This window comes from Diadema antillarum, unplaced genomic scaffold (assembly GCF_040938485.1).
Source record: "Diadema antillarum isolate AM-2024a unplaced genomic scaffold, OU_Dant_1.0 seq00000687_RagTag, whole genome shotgun sequence".
Taxonomy (NCBI): domain Eukaryota; kingdom Metazoa; phylum Echinodermata; class Echinoidea; order Diadematoida; family Diadematidae; genus Diadema; species Diadema antillarum.
In genome coordinates this window covers 1,194,522-1,203,288 of record NW_027271592.1, presented here as the reverse complement: position 1 = coordinate 1,203,288, position 8,767 = coordinate 1,194,522, and the positions used below count along the sequence as shown (strand labels likewise).

The 8,767-nt window shown below is 39.0% G+C and overlaps 1 protein-coding gene across 1 annotated transcript in view; it reads left to right on the top strand.

The window, feature by feature from the left end:
* Window positions 1–1,547: 1,547 nt before the first annotated feature.
* The window catches only part of LOC139737247 (dystrophin-like), a 466,340-nt gene continuing 459,120 nt past the window's right edge, over window positions 1,548–8,767 (top strand). Inside the window, exon 1 of the mRNA XM_071647923.1 lies at window positions 1,548–2,254. The gene's annotated coding sequence lies outside the window, so the exon portion shown is untranslated. The remainder of the gene's footprint in view (window positions 2,255–8,767) is intronic.

Here is an 8,767-nt window from a genome sequence, read left to right as displayed (position 1 = left end):
CCCTTCAGCAAGGCACTTTATCCACATTGCTGCTCTCCACCCAGGAGTATAAATGGGTACCCGGTAGGATGAGAAAGCTTATGTTGGTTGATCAGCATGTGCGCGCCTGTAAAATGGCTGCGACTGGCTGGAATGCTCCCCAGGGAGTGGAGAATGAGCACTGTTAGTGCTGGTTGGAAATAATGTATCCAGTGACCGGGGTAATAATAGTCTGTAAAGCGCATTGAAACCCTGAAGTGTGTGAAATGCGCTATATAAAAAACCAGCTATTATTATTATTATTATTATTTCCCTCCATTAACTATTAAGTCTTGAAGCATTTTCCATGTAGCATAGTATATCATAAAAACCTTCCTTGTCATTGTACATTGATTTCTTTGTATATACATTTTTAGTCATGGTAAAGTGCATAACATGTATTGTGATGCTTACTTTAACTGATTCTACTATTTATGACGTCACGAAAGGCAAGAAAGTGCGGGCGTTAGGTGCAGAATTTATGACAAACAAAATGATTGAAAATTCCTCGACACATGTTTTGATCATTCCACTTCCAGAATTCATGATTTGCAGACACCGGCCCTATCCACGTCATTTGGAAGTCAACATGGACTCGGGGATACTAGGGAACTCTTTGAGGATTCACTGTCAATACATTGTAATTTTATCTTGATTTGGATCTTTCTCTGTTGTCTCAAGTAGAATGTAGAGTGTAGAGGACAACATTCACCGCGGCTTAGATGGAAAAGGATGATCAGGCTTACTTTGCAGCGGCAGAGACAAACTATATAGAGTCTCAATTCTGTATCAGATCCGCATTGATGTTGCCGACCTGGGATGAAAGTACCGACAAAAGGAAAAACGATCGCCATGTTACAGCGCCATCTTTTGTTGTCATTTTGCTCAGCCTGTCTGCTACGACATTTCTTTGTTTACGCCCCGACAACCATGTATAGTCAGTCCTCATGAGAGGCGGTGTATGTTGACAGTGAGTGTGAAAAGACAGTGGTGATGATGTCGTAGTCTCGGTCTAGGGTTATCATTTTATTTTCATTAAAAGAGAGGGATTATATTAGGCCCTAATCTCATGAATTTGATAAGAATCAGTACCACCACAAACAACCATTCTGAAATAGGAGGAGGAGGAGGGTGAGAAGGAGTGGCCAGCTACGTCAAAAGTATAGAGACTCCCCGACTCTTCATTACTGTCTCTCCATCACCACTGGCGGATGACTCATTCGCACCAGCTCCGAGTAGCTTGAGACGGGCATCATCCCTTTCATCATCATCATCAAGTTCGTCGCATCTTTTGTGCTGGCGAGTGTGTGCATGGCATGTGTTTGCCTACCACCCACGCTTCGATGCAGTAGACAATCTGATCACCATCTCCGAATTAAGCGTATAATTAGGCAAAACTAACAGAGGACCCTGTCGGGATTCCTTTGTAGCGCGTACAGGGAATCAAAATCCCAGCGCATTGTGGAAAGATACCTGACAACTGCTGTGAATGCGTCGGGCGAACGCGCCTCATTTGACGAGTGCTTCATTGTTAATGTGTCGTCTGATCCCACATTTTGCTGAAAAGGAGTCCTCCCAGGTACATAAACGTCAACAAAAGCAGCGCGGGTTTTTTGTTCCAGCGCGGCGCACGTTGTTGGAGATCGTCACGGGCGTTTACGCCGACCAAGAGACAACTATTCTCCCACCGAATCGCGGGCATTGTGATCGCTGCCTCTCTTTTTAGCATTCTCATCGGCAGCGATTTTATTGATTCCTACGAGCGAAACGGCTTTTTATGTTCATCGTTCAAGTGGAACTCCCCGTTTTGTTGAGAGAGCCCGTACATGTCGCGCTTTACAGTAGTAGTAGTTCACGAGTAGTGATCAGCGCCGGGAGGAGGGTTGTCGAATGCGCTCATCAATGCGCTGGACCAGGTAGCTGTCATATCGCATCTTGTGTTTAACCCGAGAGTTGAATACACATTCATGTCTACTGCATCAACCACCTGCGTCAAAAAGGAGATCCACAAGTATAAAAAACTAGCCAGCGGATCGCCTAATAAATCCGCAAATATATCAAGTTGAGGTCGTGGGTGTGTGTTGATGCGTGCTGGATGTGAGTAAAGGATTTGCTCGTGTCGCCGGAACGATGCCTTTTTCGTCTGGATAAGGATATATGTGAGGATTTATATGCTCCAGAAGTGGGTGGAGTCCTGGTATATTTTGTCGTCATCTCGCTGAACTTACACCAAAAGGTGAGTAATAGAAGAACAGTGAAATGTGGCATGGTATTGAAAATACCCATTACACTTAACCTTGGGAACTTAATCATCTAGTCTACCATAGGTAGTAAATGGTTGGAGAAATGGCCTTTTATTATTGAACAGTGTGTAGAGCTTTGATGCTGGTGTGTGAATTATTTATGTATTTGAATACACACAAACATTGAATGTACATGTACAGAATGTTCAACCTTCATCGCTGTTTTTCCAGTGACATCATGGATTGACATCTCTGGCACCAGCTAATATTGATATTAGTGGATGGTAAGGCTCTATAAAAGCCTCAGTTTGATTGACAAATATCATGTATAAAAAGCCATCACTGCTCACTTTGCCACATTAGTGATTATTTATGCCACCTGTTGTCTTACCACCAATAGCAATCATGACCATACCATTATCATCATCATCATCATCACCACCACCACCATTAGTATCATCACCATAAACATCAACATTCTATAGCTACTGTATCATCAACATCCCATCACTTTACTACCACTTAATACCAATAGCATATCACCATCACACTTGCCATCATCGCCACAATCTCCAGCAGCACCATCATCATTACAAGTATCATCATTACCACCATCAGATCATCCCCTTCCTCCACCAGCTCATCATCATCACTGTCACCATAGCAACCACTTAATACCAGTACAGTAGCTCATCACCTCTCATTTTACCATCAACATAGTGATTCTATGTCATATTTCTCTATGATGCTACCACCTGTACTATGCTGAGGACATTGTTTCCAATCTTTACTGATGTTTCATTTGCCAAGGCCATCATCATTTTTAGAGTATACATTTGTATTACAGCATCATTGTTGGCATGGTGGCATATTTTATGATCATCTTATTGATATCCGTAAATTGTAGGTACCGGTATTGATTGCATTCTCTGATATCAGTAGTAGTTAGAAAAGAAACCCACAATGTATGGCCATAAGATTTTGCTTAATATGATGCACATAATGGGGCATATATGTATGTATTTTACATTGATCAAGCTATAATCATCTTTATATATTTTTACATACAGCTATAGTAGGGATAAAGGCGCTACTGTAATGTTAAATATTCTATGTGTGATGTTATTTACATATACCTATGTATGTATTATATAGATAAATATACATTTAATGTCATTGTGTGTGGTAAGATGGATTTGAATGTCTATTTCCAATTTGAACATTGGCACATAAGAGGCACAAAAGAGACACAGTTTCAAAGTTTGTATACAACTACATTTGTATGTAGCAATCGTAATTGAGGTCCATAGACTGTAAAGAGTAAAGAATACATTTAAACCAACCAGTTTAATGAGATGATTGTTTAACTAAAATAGAGTCAATCCATCCCACACCTATGTAATAGTGAAAATATATTTACTATTCATATTTGTAAATTGCTGTATCAACCAAAATGACTTAAGTACCTCCTTGGTATCAATTAATGATGAGAATGAATTCAAGTATGAACAGGCCTGTCATCTCTTTGCTAACATGGCTATAAAGAAAACAAATCAGACCTGGGTACAAACTCAAAATCTGCTACATGTTCACTTCCACAATCCTCTCCTGTACCAGCAACTGATGAAAAATCTTTCACTCAATTCTTGTCTTTTGATGAGCTTTATAAATGCAGAGTTATTATCTTTTCTGCTGCTATAGAGTCAATTTTCCTTTTGTGAGGTGAACCCACACTTTAAGAGCTCTATACAGTGGTCTGTATTTGCACATTCTATCAGTGTACTTAAATGTATGCTCATTTTGCTTCCACATTTCTGGATTTAACCACAAGAGGATGTACGCTTGGAATGCACAAAAGCACACAGCCTAAGAGCTTGCAAGGCCACTCACCCCCCCCCCCCCCCCAACCTTCCTATTTGCTGAGCAAACTTTGCATGGTGATGGTTGCCAATTTACACGTATATTGATTGTCAGTGACCTTCGTAAGGGTTACGGCTGTCTGGTGCCAGAAAAAAAAAAAGGATATGACGAAGGCAGGCACTGTCAAGCATGTGTACACTCAAGCTTTTATTTCTAGCTTCTTTTTGTGTGTGTGTAAAGAAGGTATCCACAAACTGCATGGAGGATTGAAGAATAAATAGTGCTGGTTTTATCAATATCAAAGGAACTGTGCTATGCAAAAGCATGTTGATTTGTATTGATTCATATTACATCATTATTTGGTCATCACTTATGTGGCAAAAAAAAAGAAGAAGTCTGACTGTGTGCCATTCATCCTATAATAATTTTCTACTAATTTTCTTCAGATTACATGGGTATGCCCTCCAAAAAACCTTCCAAAACCAAGATTGTACCAGTGACATCATCCATCAATGACTGAGGAAGCCCGAACCTACTTGTAACATGATTAAAAAAAGACACTGGAATGCACCTTCCCCTAGACCAAGCAAAGCTTGCATGATTGTTTCCTTGCAATGATTAATAACATGAAGACATGTGATTTATATCAGCTCAGTCTAAGGGAAGGTGTGTTCCAAAGGTCTTACAATGTATGGCAATCATATCAATATCATAATAGCAGTGATTGGCTGATGATATCACTGGCAGAATCTCGATTTGGAAGGGTTTTTTTTAAATATTTTTGTCGGTATATCCAAGTACTCTAAAGGAAAATACAATGTAGTACAAACTGTTCTAAAATGTGTGGCACATATCTAGATATTAGGCCACATATAAGAGATGTTGAGGGTATCATAAAACAACACAAGTCAACATGCATTTGCATTGCATAGATCCTTTTATCCAGTGTTGTCATCTGGAGATTTGTAGCCACAAGACTTAGATTGAAATCATACTTGAAACATATTGTACACAGTTGAGTGGAATTTCAGGGAATACACCGAGTGGTATGGAGTATTCTAGCTTCAAGTGTGCCACAAACACAAATTGAATACATCCATCCATAGGCAAAAGATATATAATGTATTCCAAGACCTATCCCACCCTGCTGCTGATCATTCTGCATGCATGCTTCAAAACTTGATGTGATTCTCTAGCTCCAAAATTCAGTTCATTCCAGACATTTTTTCAGGCTTTGTGCTTTTCAGTGACAATTTGTAAAACTAAGATGATATGAAATGTACACTGTTGGAGTGATTTGCATCAAAACTCCTCTGTGAAATATTGCTGCTTGTAGTTAGAAGACTGTAATATACATGTATATATTCTGAATCAATTTTTCTTCAACAGTAAATATTTTGTTTGAATTGACAAGCCAATTCATTATTCTGAGTATCTGTCACAGTAGGCCTACCTGATATTAAGATTCATCCCTCAATTAAGATGATGTGTATAAGATATGGTAATTCACATAGATTTTGTATGTGACTTTTCTGTTTTCGATGGGCATTGGGTTGATTGGTAACAAGGAAATTTTAGTGCATATGCCGAAGTGGTACATGGCGTGTGTAATTTATACAACCCATTAGCCATTTATATAATTACCTCTCCATGATGAACTCAGTCACCAAGAGCTAATGAAATCAATATAATTGCCGGAGGCACTGTGGGTCTTCCATAGGAGGTCCTGAGTTCAAATCTCGTCAAGTTCCTACATGTATGTCCTTGGACAAGATGCTTTTTTACCCACCATGTTCTCGACCCAGGTGTACAAGTGGTCTACTGGCAATGCTAGGGTAATAATAATGGCAGGGCCCTCTGGTAGCACAGTGGCAACACTGAAGAGGCTACCTGGCCTGAAGGTAGAAGACCATTTTCCAATAGCTACATTGTATATCTGAAGTTGTGTGATAGGAGAAAAAATACCCTCTATGAAGTATTAATTAACAATTGACCTCTTGTCTTTCATCAGTGATTATGATTACTGTAATGATTGAAATATTTCTCTGTTCTCAACCAGGCAGTGTCCTTTGCAATAGTTGAATACATCTATGTTTTCGTAAATATTAAACTGTGTACGCCATATTAAGCGAGTCTAATTTTTTCACAAATCTGTGGAGTTGCAGTGTAGATAAATGTTTGCGTGCATGTCACATTCATTTCGGATTTCGGGATCAGATTTGATATCTTCATGTGTTTTTAAATTAGCAAATAGAATCCGATTCGCAAAATGCACAAAAATGAAAACCTCGCGAAGTATTTAGTTTATTCATTATCACAAATATGTATTTGCGGACCATTTACATTTTGTATATATATAGGCCTACAGTTATCTTTCTTGAATGATATGAAAAAAAGAAATTACATTTACTAAATTACAATTACAAATAAAGCTTTCTGTCATCAGTGTGGAGACTAAAATGATGTTTTCTGCAGCAGGATTTGTTTTAGATGTTGAACTGCAAAGGAACACATCAAATTGCTCTTTTACTGGTTTATTTATTCCATTCTCGTATGAAATGCATCACCCGGCCTGCTACCCTCGGTTCATGCAAGGAGGTACGAGTGCTCTCGCATACCTCCTTGGTTCATGTACAGCAAATGCACATCATCCATTGGTCCCTTATTGTTCCTATGCTTTTCTGTAGTAAGTCACATGGGAATTAGTAGTGATTCATTTGCTGTAATAGGTACTTTGCTCCTGACAAAATGGGGGTTGTTACGACCCCCAAGGGAGAAGAGATGGGGGTGGGGGTGGGGATAGGGTGCAGAAAATGTCTGAATCACAGAAGTAGCTGGAGGGTTGTGTTCATGCAATTCTTTATAAAGCCAGAAATGTGAACATAAATCATGATTCAAAATGCCAACATGAGCACATTCATGCAATTTTTCATCAATGCTGATTGTACCTGAACTGAAGGTCGGCCATTGCAAAGTGTACTGCGCAGTTTGACCCAGAAAGTGTAGGTCAATGTCGCTATATAGCTGTACATAATTGTTGCACACATACAAAGTATGCGGTTTTCATATGAACCTGGAGGCTGGATCGAAAATGACATCATAGAATCTTAGAAACTCTGTTGTGTCTACACAGTTTCAACAAAGCAGATTTTGGCAGAATTGTGATTTAAAATGCGCCTATTTTAGCACGTCATGTTAGTGTTACATTACACACATATTTTGATGACGGACAAAAAATCACATGAAAGCAACAATGTTTTATGTTAAACATGTTTGAAAACTGTGATTCTAGGGGGAAAATGGAGCATGAACACATCCCCAATGGGCAAGCAGTCTCTTTTTGAAGCAGTTATGACTGAAACAAAAAGATAAAGACCGCTACAGTTCATCAGCCGTCATCGATGGCATAATTTGGCAATTACAGAGAGACACAGAAGTGCAGTTCTCAGAGATGGAATTCTATGAGTTCATTTCATATAAGCTACGACTTTTGGGAGATGCTTGCGCTTCTGACAAAGATGATTTGATAGGGGAAGACAAGGGAAAGATGTAGTTACAGAGACACTATCAGGAGAGAATGAATATTATAAAAGATAAAAGACAAATTTGCAAACTACAAGCTTTGATTATGATAGAAATGATAGAAATGAAATATTGATGGTAGAGGAGAGTAATATTGAAAAGAGAATGTGGAGGTGACTAAATGTAGTAATAATGTCAAAAGAGAATGAATAGTACAAATGGAAAAAAATAATAATAATTGCAGAATATATAAGATTTGATAACTATGACAATGATAAGAATGAAATATATGGATAGAAATAGAAATGATGACATGAGAATGTAGAGGATGACTGAAATGTAGTGACAAAATTAGAGAATGAATAAACTGAAAGAAAGAACTATCAATATTGCAGACTACCAACTTTAATTACAATAGAAGTGATAGAAATTAAACAAATGGAAGGGGGAGAGAAATCATAATAAGAATGAATAATACACACACACACACACACACACACACACACACACACAATGTGGATGGTGACTAGAATCATGAAGGGGAAAGGGGCAGTAGAGCTAATGAAAGTTAGCAAGGCACACTTAGCATTTGATCTAATCAAGAGCTACAGAGTGGGAGATTTGTTCCGGGGGAAGTCGGTTTCAATTTGCGCCCATCTCCAGGGAGACAAGAGTGTTACTGGGCGGACGACTCGGAATCATTCATTTCACAATTTATTGAACCATCTCTCCGACAAATCTTGTCTGGTGGAGGGAGGAGGAGGAGGAGGAGGAGGGGAACCATGGACGAATTACAATGAGTCATGGCTAGGCATCCAATCGCCACAGGCCAATGCTTGTTCGGTGTACCATCTGTACCAGTGGGGGAGGGAGAACTTGTATCATAGATTCACCCCAATCAGGAATCTGCTATTTTTATCATTATCCTCTCTCTTTTGTTCACATTTCACATAGTGCAGTGTTGGATCATGTCTGAATATGTAATAGATGACAGACACTGTTATTTGGAGAGTAATGTTATCTGTATACAGGTGCAGAAAAAAAAAAACCTTGTCACCAGAGCATATTGTGTAAAATGTCCAGTTTCCTCATTGAGACCACCAAATAATGCTTTCCCTGAAGAT